General features: G+C 35.3%; 1 protein-coding gene and 1 pseudogene across 1 annotated transcript in view; one reads left to right on the top strand and one right to left on the bottom strand.

Annotated features, from left to right (window-relative positions):
• Faf1 (Fas associated factor 1) overlaps positions 1 to 19,951 on the bottom strand; it is a 424,408-nt gene that overhangs the window by 350,606 nt on the left and 53,851 nt on the right. The window lies entirely within an intron of this gene.
• On the top strand, positions 15,693 to 15,905 carry LOC105743239 (annotated as a pseudogene).

The following is a 19,951-nucleotide window of genomic DNA, read 5'->3' as shown; positions in this document are numbered from 1 at the left end:
CTCTCTCTCTCTCTCTCTCTCTCTCAAAACCAAGTTTTTAGGGAAAACAGAAAAAGAGAAAAACACTCTTCAAATAGAAGTGACATCCAAAGAAATAGACTTAATCCAAGAAACATTAAAAAAAAAAAAAAAAACAACTTCAGAAAGGTGATCAGCATTTCCAGAGATACAAGAGCAGATTGAGAATATAAATAAATTCCACACAGACATCTTGGAAATTAAACATTCAGTAGATGGCCTTCACAGCAGAGTAAACTCAAAGAAAGAATGAGCAATCTAGACAACCAGATAGAAGATAGATAGACATTAAAATGGAAGAAGTACCTAAAGATACAACACAAATGTTCAAGAAACTAATGAATAAACTATGAGTCAGAGAGGATAAATTCAGAAACTCCAACATCCATGTAATAGGCATTCCAGAAAAAGATACAAAAGAGAACAGGGCAGAGGATATAACTAAAGATGTAGTTGAAGAAAACTTTTCAGAGCTCAGGAATAACTCAAGTCTTGAGCCCAGTGCTCATCAAATCTCCTGCAGGGTTGATGAGAGAAAACTCACTCCTAGGCACATCTTGGTGACATTCTGAAGTTCTAGTGAGAGAAAGAAAATCCTGAAGACCTCCAAAGAGAGAAGAAGTCATATACAGAAAAAGATACAAGAATCTGGCTAACAGCAGACTTCTCACTGAGCATGCTGGATGCTAGATGTTAGTAGGGCGACATTGTAACAGTTCTTCACAAGAACAACTTCCAACCTGAAATCCAGTATCCAGTCAATCTGATGGTTGATTTTGCAGGAAAAGCATGGCCAGTTTTTTATACTGATGAATTCAGAAGATTTATTTATGTGCCCTTTTTGAAACAATTACTAGAGAATGTACTTTTTATGAATGTACTTCAGCAATCTAAGTTGGCTGCAATAAGCAACACAATCTGCTTTCCCCCACCAACACAACCCAAGAAGTCAACAGGTAAAACACTACCCAGAAGGGTGGCCAGCCAACAGGTCTTCTGTTATTACCTAGATACTATAAAAGGTTGTTTTTTAGGGGCTGGAGAGATGGCTCAGTAGAATAAGCACTTGTCTGGCAAGTGCAAGGGCCTGAGTTCAGTCCAAAGTTCCGAAAAAAAAAAAAAAAAGGTCATTTTCTTAATGAGAACCATCATAGCTTAAATAGAAAGGTTGTTTTGATTGTTTGTTTTAAATAGAGAATGAACACAGGGTTTTTGCACTTCTCTAAAACCTTCTCTAAACCCTTCTCTAAAACCTTTGCCCGGGCCAGCCTGATAGCTCAGCGGACTAAAGTGCCTGCTTAGGCAGAGCACACCAGCCAGGATTCAACTCCCGAGTGCCATCTGGCCCCGCCCCCAGAGTTGTGCTGAGAGGCAACTTGAGACTGGGCATCGTGGCGCACCTGTAAACCCAGCACTTGGGAGGCTGAACACAAACAGGCAGATCACTATGAGTCTGATCTGTATAGCTGGACCCTTAGATCCTGTCCTAAATACAGAAAAAAATAAAAATAAATAAAACCTTTCCTCAAGAATTTCACTGTATGACTGACTACAAAGTTAGTAACTCTTTCCTTATTAATGACTTAAATAGAAGAGCATGTAGAATGCTGTAAATACAATACAATGGAAATCATCTGAATACAAGAGGGAAAGCTGTAAAAAATAAAAGACGATACTTAAAGCAAGTCTTTTTTTTTTTTTTTTTAAATTTATGATTTCGTACAAGGTCTCACTACACAGCTTGGACTCGCAGTGATCCTCCTGTTTTCAGCCTCCCCAGAGCTGGGATCACAGGCGTGTGCCAAATACTTGGACTCAGTCTAGCTCAGTGCGTGCAGGAGTGGAATAAAACCCAATCCCTGTGCTTGCCTATGCAGGCACTTACTTAAAGCAAGTCTTAAAGAGACCAAACTGAGAGCATCATAGAAGGGATTTTTTATTCTTTCACAGTGCAAAGTATCAATACAGTATTAAGCCTATACAGGAAGCTAAAAGTAGTTGTGTGTGACTTGAGCAAAGACCTGGGTCAGGAAAATACTGAAGTGGAAAATACATATAACAGATTACAAGAAAGGCTGGCCAGATAGCTCAGCAGACTAAGCACCTGCTTAGGCAAGCTCTGGGACAGGGGTTCAATCTCTGGCACCCAGGCGTGCTGAGGGGGCCACCAAGTCCAGGTGTCGAGGCACACATCTGTAATCTCATTGCTGGGGAGGCTAAAAACAGTAGGTTCACTGTGAGTCCAAGTTACACAGTGAGACCCTGTGCCAAACACATAAATAAAAAATAAAAGATATACAGATTATAAAAGGCAATATAAAGCCATTATCAGTTTTGTTTAACCTGGAGACAAAGGAAAGCAATTATTCCAACTAAAACTTGTTAATTAGTTTTTCTTTTTTATAGGGGAAAAAATCACTGTGATTAAGGAAGGGCTGTTGAAAAGTTAAATATTTAAGATCTAAGAGATGAGAAGTCAATTATGTGAAAAACTTGGGGAATGAGTATGTAAGATGAAATTGCATGTACAAATATTATAAGATAGGAACAAAGCTAGTATATTCAAGAAACTAGAAGCAGAAAATAGTAGAGGAGAAAAAAATCCTGCCACCCAAAACAAAAAAATGCTAATGTCCAAGGATATTAGCTAAATTTATTCCAGTGTTTTGAGTTATTGGAAATCCTTAGGCATACCAGCTTAAGACTGTTTGAAGATTAGTCTAGGTCAGCCACCTAGATTTCATCCTTGAAAATGGTTCCTGTTTAGAAAACATAATCAATAAACACAATACCCATGCAATCCTGTCAGAAAAGAATGGAATATTGTCTTTAAGTCAATGCACTAAAAGAAAACAAGCAATGTAGAAATCTATACCCAGGGAAAATACATTTCAAAACTACAGAAAGAAAAACATGTTTCAGAAAAACACTAGAAGCATTTGCCCCATAATATTTATACTCTACAGCAACACTATAAAATCTGTAAACTAGAAAAAATATGATGCTAAACAGAAGATCAGATGCAAAAAGACAAAAACACAAAGAGAATGAGGAAAAACATACATAAATTTAAATAGACTGTCTAATAAATAATTGGAAATGTTAAAATCTTTCTACAAAATTAGAGTAATGTAAAACGAAAGCTATGTTTAAGCACGTAATAAACTACTGAAAAATCAAAGACAGAGAGTCAGCCAAAAAGAAAATGAAAAGTGAGGTAGAAAAGGATTTCGTAGGTGTTTTGTTTTAATGTTATGGTAAAAACAAACACCTAGGTATAGGACTTAAAATTTTCAAGATCAACAAGAAGCATGGCCTGAATAAATTAATGATTCCAAAACTTCACTCTGATCATTAGTTTCTGTTCCAACAAACCTCCATACCAGTTGCTAATATTTGGCAAAGTGCTAGGCTATTACACTTCCTCAACTAACTAGGAATGCTGGACCACTACATTTTCAGACTAAAAGTTTTGGACTCTTACATTTCCTATCTGCACTAGGAATCCAAGGGCCTCATTATACTTTCTAACTTCTTTGGAATTCTAGACTTCCTTTTACTTTCTAACCAACACTTTAAGACCTTGTTAAACTTTGTCTTAAGTATTACTGAATTTCATACTCTAACTAGGAGTTAGATACAGACACACTGTTGTGGTTTGGACCTGGAATGACACCAAAATTCTCCTGCGATGAGAGGTGGGGCCTGGCTGGAAGAGGCAGATCACTGATATACTGAGCTAGAAGTGTAGAGGAGCCAGAACCTTCAACTGACAACTTGAGTTGCATACTGCCTTTGGGAATAAACTGAGTTTGTAAGTCACAGGTTCACTGCATTATAATTATAGATTTCTTTTCTGTGCTTAAGGGTGATACATTACTGGTTCCTAGAGCATATCAATACAGTAAGTCCCTGATTTATGAACACTGGAGCTATAAACTTTTATAGGTGTACTGTACAAGGCTCACTGTGTTAACTGATGAACCAACCTGATTTACAAACAAGTCTCCTGGAACAGAACTCATTAAGTCAGGGACTTATTATATGCAGTATATCCGTGATGCTATCCCTGATTTTACTGATACTGCCAAGATAGTATATTTGTTGCTATTAATTGGTTTTTTCTCTATGCCAGTATCTGGCCTCCCTAGGTCATTCACAACACTGTGGCCCATTTCCAGAAAACTAGGTGCTAGGCCAAATACACTGCAGTTTGTCCTCCCAAATAAGCCAGAGTGGTTAAATCTTAGAATAGAGACAAAGGCATACAGTTACCCACATCCAGAATGCATCACTAAAAAGTGTGCAGTAACTAAGGAGGTCTCTACACTAGCAACAAAGTCTTCTACTCTTATCAACCTGAAAACTCCATCACACAGACAAAACAAATGCTATGAGAAGACAACAAAATGCCTCCCAAACCGCCAAACTCCCCCAAAGCTGATGGGTGGGGAGCAAATCAAAAGCTATGCAACCAAATTATTCTCACCTTAACAGGAGATTTAAAAAACAAAAAATGATAAACAAGTTACTCTGTAAGCACACAGAAGATTTAAACAGATAATAGACCTAATAAAGCAATCAGCAAGTTCACAGAAGATACTAAGAAAAACCCAGCTATGCTTTAAGAAAAAAGTATAGATATATAGAGATATGAATGACCAATTTAGCAAAGAATTAAATGCATAAAAAAATACTAAACACAAACTGAGATAAAAAAAATTCAACCGAAAGTATGGGTAGCAGAAGCAATCAATGTGAGGACAAACTATCAGAACAAGAAGACAAGGGCTATGCCAGTGACCAATTATTCAGCAATACCTCAAAAACAGTAAGAGAATATCAAAAATAGATGCAACAACTGCTAGATGATGTGAAGACTAACTTAAATGTGATTTAATCTGAGATTAATGTGAATTACTGAAAAATCAGAAGGCAGTATAAATGACATTTTTCAAACAGAAAACTGTGAGGAAATAATAGCAGAAAACTTCCCAAATAGGGAAAGAATTTAACATACAGATAAGGCAGACACATAGACCCATAAACAGCCATGATCACAAAAGAACCTCTCCATAGCACATCATAGTCAAAATCTTAAAAACCATACAAGGACTGAATAGTAAAGGCTGTTCAAGAAATGCAACAAATTACTGATAAAGGTGAGCTTGAACTGCACAGTTAGGCCCTGTCTCAACAAAGAAAAATAATAATAAATTTTGAAAATCAAACCATCGTTCAATAGATACAGAAAGTCTCTGACAAAATTCAACATCAATTCATGACTAAAATTCCTAAGACTATAACATTAGGTGACATAAGTCAAACACACAACCCTATATTATCATATGGTTTCTCTTACCTGAAAAACTCAAAATATAAATAAAAGACAAATAACAAGAAACAGGGAGATAGATCTCTTGCAAAAAAGGAAAGAAACCAAGAGATGAACACAGGGGAGAGGAAGAGAAGAGAATTTTTTAAAAATCAGTCCAATTACTTAAATACAGGATGACCTAAAGTTACAATTTTTTTTTCTGCATTTAGGACAGGATCTACAAGCTCTACAGGGTCTCACTATGTAGATCAGACTCGGAGTGATTTTGAGTCTTCAGCCTCCCAAGCACTGGGATTACAGTCCCACGCCACCACTCCCAGTCTCAATCAACATCTCAGCATACCCCAGGGACAGGGCCTGCACGGTATGCCAGGGCTCAAACCCCAACCACTGTGCTCTGCCTAAGAAACTACTTCAGGTCGGCCCTTAAATATTTTTTTTAAAAATATTTTATAACAGGAAATATAGAGATGGCTATTTTATTTTATTGAATTTACTCAATAATTTGTCTGTGCATAGTATATCTTAAAACGTTCAATACATAATCCAACATTACAATCTGGAAAGTAGTATTTAGTATGTCTCTGAATTCTTTTTGCATTATTGTCTGTCTTTGAATAACATACTCTACACTGTTGTGGTAACCCCTTCCTATCTTTCTGTGAGTGGTATAATTTTAATAAAATGTCTAAGATAATAATGTTTCACTATCTGACATTTTTCAATTATTCAACCTATGAGACCTAACCTAAATTCTAAATGACTGTTTTGAATTCCCCTTGTTATGAATAAATTCCATATTGTTTGTTCCAAAGGATACATAAATATGTTCTAATGATAATTTTTCCTCATTTTTTTGATTACAGGATAGCTTGTTAGATGTTGGCCAACTTTGTCATTATCAACTATAGAATTATCACAATCATTAACTACTAATGGAATTTTTTTCATTTTGTTTCTTCTTTCAAGTTCTATCATTTCTGTATTATAAATATTTGACAAGGGGATGTCTTTTTGTCTTTCCATTTTATAACACAGACTTTTCCTCTCTGATATGCTAACCTTTTCCCCCTTTTCAGTGTTTTCTTTTGCAGATTTTTTGGCACTTCCTTCCTATTCAGTCTTTGTATTCCAAACAGTGTCCACTCTGTACTGTAAAAGAATATCACTGAGTTCTGGAGAAATTTAAAAATTACATCTAATTACAATACATCTAATTGCTTACAATAAATAATTTTTATAGATTATAGCAAAACATATTAGTTTTCACAAATAAAATAAACATGAATTAGTAAGAGAAAATAACCATAACTTTTTAGATTTTACTAAAAATAAAGGCAAATACAACATTTATAACTAAAAAGTTTGGGGGAAAATGTCAGTACAAAACAAAGACATGGAAGTATGTCTCCTACGACAAAAATCAACTGGTTGAAATGACACTGCCTGAGCATCTTAAAATAGTATGTAAACAAAACATGTTATATGAGTGACACTAGGAGTAAACTGTTAAGTGGTCAAGGGCAGGCATGACTCAAAAGGACACAGATTAAGAAACACACAACTACAAAAAATAAAAAAGCAACAATGAAATGAGAAGCCTCCTTAACATCAACTTACAAATAAATGAAGCAAAATGAGAAATAAGGTTCTTCTTATGAGACAAAAAAAAAAAATCAGAAAAGTCATTACCTATATATCCCTTACAAATAAATGAAAACTTAAACCTTTCTAAACTGACAAAAGAAGATTCCAATAAGTAAAATCTTGTAAATCACACTTTACCAAAACAATCAACATGGGAATATACACATACACATACATACACAACACACATCAGAACTATGAAAACTATTGCAAAAAAAGGAAACAAAATTATGTAAGGAAAATCCCCTCAAAAAAAAAAAAAAAAAAGCTAAAAAACAGGGACTGGGGACATAGCTCAGTAGAATAAGTGCTTGCCTGGCAAGCTCAAGGGCCTGCCTGAGTTCAATTCCCAGTTCTGCCAAAAAAAAAGAAGAGAAAAAAAAAGAGAGAGAGAGAGAGAGAGAGAAAACTCCTTCCCCTTAAAGAATTATGAAGCAAAAAAAAAAGCTACAGATCATTGCTTTAAACAAATTGAAAAAGTATCTGATAAGAAATAAACAGAAAAAAAAAGAAAATAATAAATGGAATCAGAAATTTAAAAAGAAATGAAATAAAGTTGATGGTACTCAGGAAAAAGAAAAGACAAAATTAACTTTAAAATTAATAAACTGCAACACGCCTAAGGGATAAACAAATGTCAAAAAAAATTAACAAAAGGCATTAAAGAATGTCATAACAACTTAGAAAATTAACATAAAAGAAAAATAAAAAGTATCTAAGAAACAATAGAAACAAAAGACAAAGAAATAACAATACTTACGTTGCAAAGTCCCTGAACAGAGTAGGTGAAAGACAGTGGAACAGAATTAAAAATTAAAATTTTAGTCTGAAATATTTTTCCAATAATACAGGAAGATATGAATCTATATGAAATGGCTCACTGGATGCCTATGGAAAATTAATACAGAATGATCAATCTGTAACATGTTCTGGTAAGATGACTGAATTTCAAACATAAAGATAAAATCCACAAGGCCTCTAAAAAAAGACCAAATAACTTTAAAGGAAAAAGATTAAGACCAGCTTCAGAATTTCTGAACCAATATATTAAAAGGGGAGTAGCAATTTTTAGAATCTCAAAGAAAGCGTGAACCAAATATTTATACACAACCAAGCTATCCCTCAAATATCAAGGTAACAGAAAACATTTCTAAATCATAAGAATTTAAGAGAATTCTGCTTTAGTCAGCCCTGGTTTAGAAAGCTACAAGAGGAAGACCTTTATCTAAAATTGTTGACTAAGAAACCTGTAGTAAGAGTATTTTTAAAACATAAGCATATACCACTGTGCTGGATTAATTAATGGTCAACTTAAGTGGGACCACCCAGCCTGAACTGAGTCAGCATGGTTGGGGGCAGGGGGGGAGAAGGCGGGGACAGAGAGAGAGAGAACTCGAGGGGAAGACTGCATGCTGCTTATTTCCCTTGGAAGGGCCTTACTCCAGAATACTGGCAGCCTCCACTGCAGCTCACCTACAAGGGACCAGACAGAGACTACAAATAGCATCTCACCTCCTCCCTATCTCCCACAGTAGGAAGAGCAGAGGCTGCTGAACATAGATGGCTGCTGTTTTTGGAGGGGCCTTCGCTTTCACATGGGAGTCATCTGCTTGGTGCAGACTGCAGCCTTCTGCACTGGTCCCTGGCCTTTTCCAGCACAGACCTTCAGTCTTCCACTGCAGATCCCTGTGCCTTCTGACGTCGATGCACAAGGGGACACTGCCATGGCTTCCAGGTCCTCAGCTGGATTCTTCAGTTTTCCAGGGCAAAGATCAATCTCTTGCACGTGTCTACATTTGACTTTTGAATGAATATTATAAAATACTCCTATAAATTATTTGTCCTGTATTAAATCTACTCCCTTGTAAACCCTGACTAATACTAATCACCAAAACAAAGTAGGATTGACTAAGAACAAGCAAGTTAACTAAGATAATTTTATATAAATGCTAAGGAAAAGTGTAATTAATTTTTCATGGTGGTAGTGGGGATTGATCCCAGGGTGTGCTAGCTTTTTGAGACAGGGCCTCGCTAAATTGCGCTTGTTGGCCTCAACTTTTGATTTTCCTGCTCAGCATCTTGAATAGGTAGTATTATAGGCATCTATCACTGCACCCAGCTAAATAATGCACTTTTTATTGGAAGAAGAAAAAAGAAAATTGAATAACAACTTATTTGCTACAAAAGCAAAAGGATACTTAAAGAATACTTATACAGTGATATACTGCAAAAAAAAAAAAAAAAAAAAAGATGCTTCCTTAAATACAAAGAAAAAAAATCTCATAGGAAGCACACACAGTGAATACAAGAAACTATCTAATTATCAACTATTACTACAGAGCTGAGACCAACGTGGTTCATGAAGTAAGAGTCAACTGTACAAGAGACACAATTAGGGAAAAGTAACTCAAAAGACTGAAAATAAAGGCATAGACAAAGGCACATTAGGTTTAAAAAAAAAAAAAGAGAGAGTAGGCATAGTCAATTGATCACAAAGTAGAATTAAATCCCAAAGCATGAAACACAAAGGTCACTTCTATCTACTAATGAGTCTAACTCTCATGAACGTTTATGCATGAAGAAAATTAGAAATTCAAAAAGAGAAAACTATAGAGGGTTTAAACAGACACAGTAAGGACAGGAGAATAAATATACCACTTTCCATACAAGACACAGCAAGTGGACAAAATATAAAAAAGGTAGAGCTCCTGGATAACAATAGGTTGGTCCTAACAGATTATGAAATTATGCCCTAATAATAACAAATGCTCTCAAAAGCCAATGACATCTCTAGAAAAATCAGTCTTGTTAGATCACAAAGAAATATAATCTTCAAAAATTGGAAATATTACAACTAAACCCTCTGAATACAACACAATGTAACCAGATGTTAGAAACAAAATACAAGTAACAAAAAAAGGCTTTCTAAGGGCCAGGGAGGTAGCTCAGTGAATAAGTGCTTGCCTGGCAAGCACAAGATCCTGAGTTCAATCCCTGGCACCACCAAAAAGAAAAGGTTTTGTAAGGGCCAGCGAGATAGCTCAGTGGACTAAGCGCCTATTTAGGCAAGCACAGGTACCTCGGTTTGATCCCGGCCCCACACTGGGTACACTGAGTTGGCCAATGAGACCCAGCGTAGTGGCACACTTCTGTAATCCCAGCGCTGGGGAGGCTGAAAACAGGAGGAGCACTGAGTCCCAAGCTGTGCAGTGAGTCCCTGTACCAAATACATTTTTCAAAAAATAAAGAAAGAAAAGTCTTTGTATCCAGAAACTTTAAAATTAAACACATATTTTGAGCAAAGAAATAATATAAAATATATTAGAGATTTTTAAAAAATAATGACAATGGTGATTGGGGAAATAAAGAAAGTGTTGCTTCCCACCTTACCATGGAAATAGAAGGAAAGAAATTGGGTAGAAGGATGGAGTGAAGGGGAGAGATGTTTAGTTCATGACTTTCAGTGAGTTCATGACTGAATCCACAGGCATGCAGAGCTCACACTGTACACAAATGATCCCATATCTAAAAAGAGAGGTGTGTGCATAGAGATGAGAGTGCTGCTTTACCAGGGCAAGCATTCCACTAGGGTAAACAGCAAATCGATAGAAAATTGTAGTGCACTCGTGAGAGAGTGAAGGCAAATATAAGGTAGTCCTTGAGCTCTTACAGGATTTTTGCTCCATGAACATTCCAAACTGCTCTCAGAAGAGGGGGTGGGGGAGTCCCAAGAAATTCTCCATTGAGGTCAAAAACAAAAGAAAAAGAAGCACCAGGCACTACACTTAGGGGCACAAATGAGTGCCAAGACTCTTATGTCTCTTTATAAAGCAAAAAAAGTTACGGTTTTTTTTTTTTTTGGTTTTGTTTTTTAATAAGGGAGAAAGAAAAAGGCAATGGGGAAAGCCATAGCATCTTACAGATGCATTTTTTTTAATTTCTAGAAGAGAAAGAGGGAGAAAAGTCCTCTAATCCAGGAAGTGGGGCGAGAAAACAGGCTAGCTCAGAACTATAACTGAAGAGAGACAGGGACTCTGACAAGGCCATCATCCAAGGCCTATAAACCCAATACACAATTCTGAATTGGCTTATCTGAGCAACAAAAAATGTCTTCCATGCCCCAAGACCAAGCTAAATAGTAAAATAATAAGTAGTTCTGTAAGTAGCATGTTCACTGTGAAACATAGCTGGAAGTAAAAGCTGAGGGTAGAACACAGAATTTTTAAGAAACTGTATGTGCACACATGTGTATACATGAGTACATGCACACATGCATGTGATATTGAGTAACCAAACCAATCAACAGCCCTAAATACAAGGATCAGCTGAAGAATGTGTTGGCTTTGATGCACTGAGCAAAGCCTATGGGATAAAATAAATTTCAACTCTAACTCAAAATTACATCAACTCAAATTATTACACTAATAACTTACATAAAGAAAGTCATGCCTATCTCCAAGAATAAAATATACTCAGCTTATTCTCTGTTATACTACACATGATGCCCAACTTTCAACAAAAAGAATTACAATGCACACAAAAAGACCAGAAAAAAGTACATTTATAAGTGACAAACTATCATCAGAAATGGACTAAAACAGGATACTGACAATAGAATATAGAATTTTAGCTAATTATGATTAATATGATAAAAACTCTAATAGAAAAAATAAGTAATAGGTAAGATCAGTAATTACAACAAAAAGTAAGTATATGTGCTGACAAAGCAAGCACACACAACAAAAAGAAAGTATGCGTGAAATAAAAAACAGAGGAATGATGATGCACCCTGGTAATTTTGGCACTCAGGAGGATGAGCGAAGGAGGAGTTTGAATTTGAGGGCAGCCTGGGCTACATACTGAGAGCCCTTGTCTCAAAAACCAAGTACAAAAAGGCTCATGAGAATTGAAATGGTCAAAGAAAAAAACTGAACATTAAGAAAGGTCTACAGAAATCACTCAAACTAAAATAATAAGGGAAAAAAGATGGGCAAATAGGCTTAACAGTGTAGCCAATATTATAGGGCAACACTATCTATACATTAAAGTATTTAATGTATAGGCATTAAACTATTTAATGTATAGATAGCTAGAATCTTAGGAGAAAGAAAAGAAAAATAAATAAAAGAATTTATGATTTGGTAGAAAAAATATTTACCAAAAATTTTCAAGATGAAGCACTAACTCAAAGGAGCTACAATATGAATATCATATTCATATTCAAACTGTTGAAAAACAAAGGCAGAGGATAGAAAAGACAACACAGAAGAAAAAAGCTAAGAGACACAAATTTGTCTCTAGAAAATATTGAAACTAAAGAGAATAAAATGGTATCTTTTTTTATTTCTTACTTTTATGTATTTAGTACAGAGTCTACAAGGTTTCACTACACAGATTAGACTCTGATTCTCCTGTTCTCAGCCTCCCAAGTGCTGGGATTACAGGCACGTGCCATCACACCTAGTCTCAATCTATATCTCAGCTCGCCCCCCAGGGGGCGGAGCCAGCAGGGAAAACTGAGAATCGAACCCCAGCCACTGCATCCTGCCTAAGCAAGCATTTTAGTCCGCTGAGCTATCTGGCCGGCCCTAAAATGGTATTTTTAAAGTGCTGGAAAAGAAAAAAATAAAAAACAACTATCAACCTAGTACAAATACCTGTCAAAACTGAAGAAACAAAAATAATTCCCTATGGACCAGGTAGAATAAGCTCTGCCTGGCAAGTGCAAGGTCTCGAGTTCAATCTCCAATACAAAAAAAAAAAACCTTTCCTCATCACACAAAAAATTTTGAGAATAAACTGGTAACAAATTTACTTCACATGAAATGCTAAATGAAGTCAGGAGAGGGTAAAAGCATAAGCAAAAACATGCCACTAGACAAAAACTGAAACCTAAACTTAAACATAAGCTGAAAATGAAACAAATGACAATATAAGTTAATTTTCTCTTCACATGTAATTGCTCAAAAAAAAAAAATCTGACAACCTGATGCAAAAACAATAGCAATCCAACTAACTGAAGTAAAACAGTGTTCGTTCCATAGGTAAAAGTGAAATATATGACCGCAACACTAAAAAAATGGATGGGATGAGCTGTAAATACAATGTTATAGGGTCACTATGTGAAGTAATGTATTAATATGTATTTAAATGTAGATTTATATTAATCAAAATTTATATTGTAGCTGGGCACAGTGGCACAAGCCTGTGATCTCAGCTACTTGAGAGGCTAAGGCAGGATGATCACAAGTAGAGTGCAGCCTAGGGAACTTAGCAAGAGCCTGTCTCAAAAACAATGTAATATACAACACAATAAAAAAAAAAAGACTGTATGCTGTAAAACCTATGACAACCAGTAAAAAAAAAACTTGAAACAGGTTTTATATCAAGTCAAGGGAGGAGATAAAATTCACTGGCAACTTTAATGAAAACCAGGATAGTTGCAGAGTCTCAAAATATCTCCTCAGAAGATATTACTAATTACAAAAGGAAAAATAGTAACACAGAGTCATCATCCTAATCAACTGTCAAAGTCAATATCACATGTAAGATATATTCACATCATGTACCTCATTTTGCATTAATAGAGAAAATCAGATATAGTATTTGGTATAAATTCCAAGAATGTACAAATTCTATCATGAGAAAATATTAGATAAACCCAACCTGAGAATCATGCTATAGAATTCTTAATTGGTACTCTGCCAGAGTTCAGGTCATAGAACAAGGAAAAATTGAAGAATTATCACAGAGTATCAGTAGTCAAGGAGAGTTGAAAAATTATTGTGTATTATAGATCTTGAACCAGAGAAAGTACATTAGTAGAAAGTCTAGAGATGTAATTAAATAAGGTCTTCAGTTCATAGTATATCAATAGCACAATGGCACTATTTATTATAATATATCAAAATTACCAATAGCACTGCATCAACTGTTGTACAACACTGTTTTATAGTTAATAAGATGTTTATATTAATGGAAGTTTTATAACAATTTTTGAGAACTCTGCACCATTTTACAACCCTTCAATACAGTCCCATAATTTTTTAGGTATCTCATACTTTGAACATAGTACCCAGTCATTATATATTCCTTAAATATTCGTGTTTGTGTAATAAATCACAGAGAAAAAGAGGAAAAGAATAAGATCCCAAAATTGTACGTCTAAAATCTATAAAAGTGCTATTGCACTAGGTATGTTCTTAAAATACAGATCTCAAAAAAAAACCAAAAAAACAGATCTCTGGCTATATAGAACAATGGCCTTTAGAATTATATCTCAATTTTGGCATTAAGAAAAATACAGTAAACCTTCTTATAAAAAAGTAAAAATGCCAACATGTTAATAAAATTTGGCTTAGAGCTACTGAAACGTATTTTTTGAAACATATCTTCAAAAACATTCTACACAGCTGCTAAAGAAGCTTAAAGTCAGTAATAAGAGCTATTCAAATTAAGAACCCTATTCAGTTTTCTATAACTAAAAAAGTTACTCTTACAGAACTTTAGTATCTAAAATACATGAAATTGTGTTTACCATTTTATTATTACCATGCAGAGATTTTAAGTTTGACTGTTCATTAAGAAAATAGAGCAAGTTTATGTTTAAGAGAAACTGAGTATATGTACAACAGATGAAGTATTTAGATGAGCACCTAAAATATAAAAAGTTACTAGCCTAGTATAATGGTGTACACCTGTGATCACAGCTACTCAGAAGGGTAAGTAGCAAGACTGCCAACTTCAAGGCCAGTACTGGGCAACTTCATAAAACTCTGATACAAAATGTAAAAAATAATAATGGCTGGAGATGTGGCTCAGCGATACAGCACTTGCCTAGCTAGCATGTGCAAGACCCAGGTTCAACTCACAGTACACCAAGGAAAAATCAAAACCAAACTATCAGATTAATTAAAAGTTACCAAATAAAATCAAAACGTAGGGGCTGGGGAGTTGGCTCAATAGAATAAGTGCTTCCCTGGCAAGTGCAAGGACCTGAGTTCAATCCCCGTTGGGGCGGGGGGGGGGTGAGTATTTAATTGGGCTGGGGATGTAGCTCAGCAGCACACTTGCCTGGCAAGTGTGAGCCCTTGAGTTTGACTCCTGGTAGTAATCAATCAATCAATCAATAAGAAAACTTAGAACCTGATATCATCATAGGAAATACAAATTATGTATATAAATATCGATTTTGTACGTTACTATTTTATTTATATATACAAGTACATTTTTTTAAAAAATTGTTTTTGACACTAAATAGCAATTATTTAAAAACTGACACAAACATTTAATTATAAACAGGAATTTTAACTATCATATTATATGTTCTTTTCCAAGCATACACTAATTTATGTCAGTTGATCCTTGAAACTAGCAGGAAGTATTGCCAAGTCATCACATTTATATGTGTGCTAAACCACTGACTCTACTGTACTTAATTTTGTTTAAACCATTTTAGTAATAGAAATAAATTAGTTAAATATCATAGACAACCTGTTGGAAATAAATTCATTTTTAAAATGAAGTTAGCCTGTATGTCTGCAAAAAAATCAAGTATATAATTCAACTGACTGATATGAACAGTTTTAAAATAAAATAACATTTACTTTCTTTTTAAAGAGTCAACTCCTGGACATTGCAATTTTCCTAGCGATTCAGTCCAACACACGACCCCTCTCGTGACATCCTCATGGCCTACTGGCAATAGGCTGGACTCAGCTACATTCACTACTCCCAGATCTATGCAAAGGCACTGAGGGATGCCCTGAAGATGGAATTCAGAACAAATGCAGAGAAGACTGCTGGCGGCAGCATCAAAACTGTGAAAGTGAAAAAAGAATAACCAGCCCTGACTAGAGCTTGAAATGCTACATTTTCACCCTGAAGATGTGTGGGCACATGTTATGGCAGACTGTAACTCATGTCACTTTGTGAGGGGGAAAAGTACCTATCTTATTCATAAACTAATGATACCAATAAAAATAAATAAATGGTCAACTCCTGAGTAGTATATACAAATTCTTAGAATTAGCATAAACTTTCATTTCCAGCAGAAGTGAATCTGTACTATTCATTTAAGTAGTTTTAACTATATTGTAAAGCAAAATATAGACAGGTAATGGTAAAACTCAAAAACAGTAAACAGTTCTTCCTGTGATGAATTCCAGAAAACCTTATACTACCTCACCTCTACAGATATCAAAATATATGGATCCTCAAGTCCTTTATGTAAAATGGTATACTTTCATAAAACCTATGTACATCCTTCTACATAATTTAAATCACCTCTAAATTGCTTATAGTACATAACAGTCATGTTTTATATCAAATGTTACATAAATAGACTGTACTATGCACCTTCAGAAGAAATGTACTTTTTTTTTTCCACCAAACATTTTTAATCCACAGTTCACTGAATTCAGATTCATAACACATAGACATGGAGGGTTGACAACATCACATTTTCAAGCTGCTTTTAACAATCCATATTATTTTCTTTATTTTCTTAATATTTCACATTTTAATTGGGTCTCAAAGTTTGTGGGAATTCATCTAACATAGGTTTACCAAAAAAAAAAAAAAAGATGTTTAGTTCATCAATAAGTTACATGTAGAACTAAATTATATTTAAAAGGTGATACAGATCTGATACAAAAATCCAATGGAGAAATAGAAAGTCAAGTTTCACTCAAAGAAAAAATCGTAGACTTCAAAATATTTCAGTTTGTTAATGTGACCAATATGAATTTAGTAAGTGAGAATTTCATGTTTATAACACATTAGGTTTTTTTGTAAAGAGTAGAAAACAATTTTTTCATATCCACTGAATTACACTTTAACAAAGAAAAAAAATCATCTTTAGTTCTCTTTCGAGAAGCTAAACTGGTTTTTAAAAATAAACTTTCAAATAGGTTGGATTATATAAGGAGCTTTCATTATGGCAAGACAGCACAACCAAAAACAAATGGGGAAAACAAAACTTTTATGAGATGCTTCAAAAGAATACAAAATAAAATTTGTCCTCTCTCAGAGAGGAGCTTTCTTTCACCCCAATAAATATATTCTGCTCATAAAAAAAAAAAAATTGTGAAAAGTATTGCTAAAAAGTGTCACAATAAGTAGAGACCATCTGAGACCATCTAAATTTTACTAGTAAATACTAAAACTACCCCTTATCCTATTTAAGTGTCTAATTATCTCACCCTTTCTTCACACCCCTTTGCCAGAATAGAAGTCAGAAGTCTTAAAAACAAAAATTTTCAAAATATTCAAGTGACAGAACAGACCTATAGATAAGCTTACTAGTAACAAAATCAGTCAAATAAGCATTTAAGCAACTACCTGTGCCATGTGCCAAAGACAAAGACAAAATTAGTAAGAAACATATTTCCTTTCCCTTAGTATTTACTTGAAAACAAAGCAAAAAGAATCACTGTGTGATTGCAAAAAAACTTGCCATTTAACAATCTGAGATAAATTGTGACTTGTTAGGAAGAAATAATCCTCAGACAACACTAGATGGGGAAAATTTTTTCACAATCTTAGCTTAACTAATTTTGTTTGAGCCTCAGTTCCTCATTTATAAACATTAACTAATACTGTACTACCTACCCAAGTTTTAGAACAGCTGTGAGGATTAAGTGAAATAATGTAGATAAATTACTTGATATGATGTCTAGCAAAAGTACGCCCTCAAAAAAAGGGGGACAGAAGTAGGATATGTGTCAGGTTAAAATCTGAGAAACTGAGTAATTGTGTAATTAACAGGATTATGATCCCTAAGAAATGGGGGTTGTAGCAAAGAAAGAGAAATTAATATGAAATAGTCCCTCACCACCACTTCTCTTTTGTCAAAGCAAACATCTATGCAAATATAAATCAGTGTCTGAAAGCTACTGATGAAGAGCAGTGCTCAAAGCTTGGCTCCTTTCTGATGAACACAGAGACTCATTATACCACTGGTTAAACTATTCATTCATAAAACTGCAGGTGTTCATACCACTGATAAAGTAGAAAGGCAGTGTAGATTTGAGGATCTCTATAACCACATCCTGAGCTGGAGAGTGGAGAAACTGTTGCAGAGAATTGTAGGATAATCATTAAGGTATGTTTCTTCAAAAGGGAAACTTAGTCAAATAGAAAACTCTCAACAACGACATGAGACAGATTATGTACATGATAATTTTCCTTGGCTTTGACTCTTTGGTGTATATTACTTTATATAAAGATTTGATTAGTACAAATCTATCTTTTAGGACCTGTAATGCAGTAAGAATACAGAAATATGTATGTTAATTTGTTTCATTTCGTAGTTAAAACACATAATTCAGGATAAATACAAGCATTCTGAATAGTATTCTACAAAACAGCAAAGTCAGCACAGGCAGCAAAATAGAGCAGAAATTGAGTACAAAGTTCAAAAATCATTTCCTAAGAGCATACAGTATTAAAATGTCATATGGCAAGGTTAATGTTTACTTTTACTTTATTTCCCTTAACTCTTGGTTATCAAGTCTACATTGAATATCACTCCTTGGACCTGCTAGAACTTATTTGAAGTTTTAATTTACTGAAGGAGTTTAATATATAAACAACAGATCGTCCCTGAAACAACAGACAAAGCGTCCTCTCCTGCCATTACTACATTATGAAACTGTTCAGCTTTCTGGCCTTGCTGTATTAAAAATTGAAGATTAAGGGGCCCAGGGTTAGTTAGGCGCTGTCACTGCTGTGAACTACATAGTCCATAGGTTCCACAGGATCCCCGGGCCACCTTCAATGCCAGATGAGGTGAAACATCAAAGCAGTACAGAAAGCATCAGTCACAGCTCACTCAAAGATACTCACCCAGGTTAGTAGCTATGTGGCTACACCAAGTGGTAGCAAGACCAAATATGTGGGAATGCAACCTAAACTAAATAGTGAACTGGCAAAATATAGAAATACAGGCAGCAAGAATAAGAAGCAAAGCTGCTGTTCTAATAACTCTGCTTATGACACAAGTTTGGAGATTGCATCATTCTGTAAAACACTCAAAGTCCTCCAGGGAGAAAAGTTATGGGGACGCCCATGCATGGGACTCAACCTAAGCATCATTATCCTGAGTACCAGGCAAGTAGAATATAGAGCACAAAAACTGAGATATTCACATCAGCAGCCCTTCCTGACCCAGAACAGGAGAGAAATACTGAGAACTGCAGAGAACTAGCAGTCATGACTGTCGGACTAGACAGTCTGGGCTTGGGCTTTCATCTCCCCAAACCAGGGCATTAAGGGGATGGTACAAGCCAGAAAGAAACTCCAGGAACTAAGGCAGATTTACAACAGGGTAACACAGCGATAATGAGAGACACTATCAGTAGCTGAAGGTCTACCACACAGATATTAGCTGGGACTGTCCCTTTCCCAGCCCTAGATCACAATGAAATGGCATCATAACCAGGAACCCAGAGTACCAGAAATAGAGAGCACAACAGAGAGAGCAGTTAATGGCTTTGCTATTGTCCCTGAGTATAGTAGAAGTTACTGAACATGGTGTTTTTAAAGACAGCAGCATTAACCCTGAGCATTAGGAGGCTGAGAAAGGAGGATTATTGCAAGTTATAGGCCACCCTGAGATGTAGGATAACTTCAAGGCCAGCCTAGACTACACGAACAGTCCAGGGTATTGGTGAGTATTTCATCAATTTTGAAATTCCCATTTCACTTATTTATTTATATTTAAATTTTTTGTGGCCAGCTCAGCCCAGGTGGGGCTGGCGCAGCACAAGGTGCCAGGGATTGAACCATGGTCGACACGCTTTGCCTAAGCTTGCCTAAACACGCACTTTAGACCACTGAGCTATCTTGCCGGGCCCCATGAAATTCCCATTTCAAAAGAATAAAACAAAAAAATAATAATAATAATAATAATGCCACTAACAAAATACCTCTGAGATTCAACAGCAA

The sequence above is a fragment of the Octodon degus genome, unplaced genomic scaffold, assembly GCF_000260255.1.
Source record: "Octodon degus isolate 3935 unplaced genomic scaffold, OctDeg1.0 scaffold00107, whole genome shotgun sequence".
Classification (NCBI taxonomy): domain Eukaryota; kingdom Metazoa; phylum Chordata; class Mammalia; order Rodentia; family Octodontidae; genus Octodon; species Octodon degus.
Note: the sequence above shows the minus strand (reverse complement) of the source record. Positions and strands in the feature narration are given on the sequence as shown.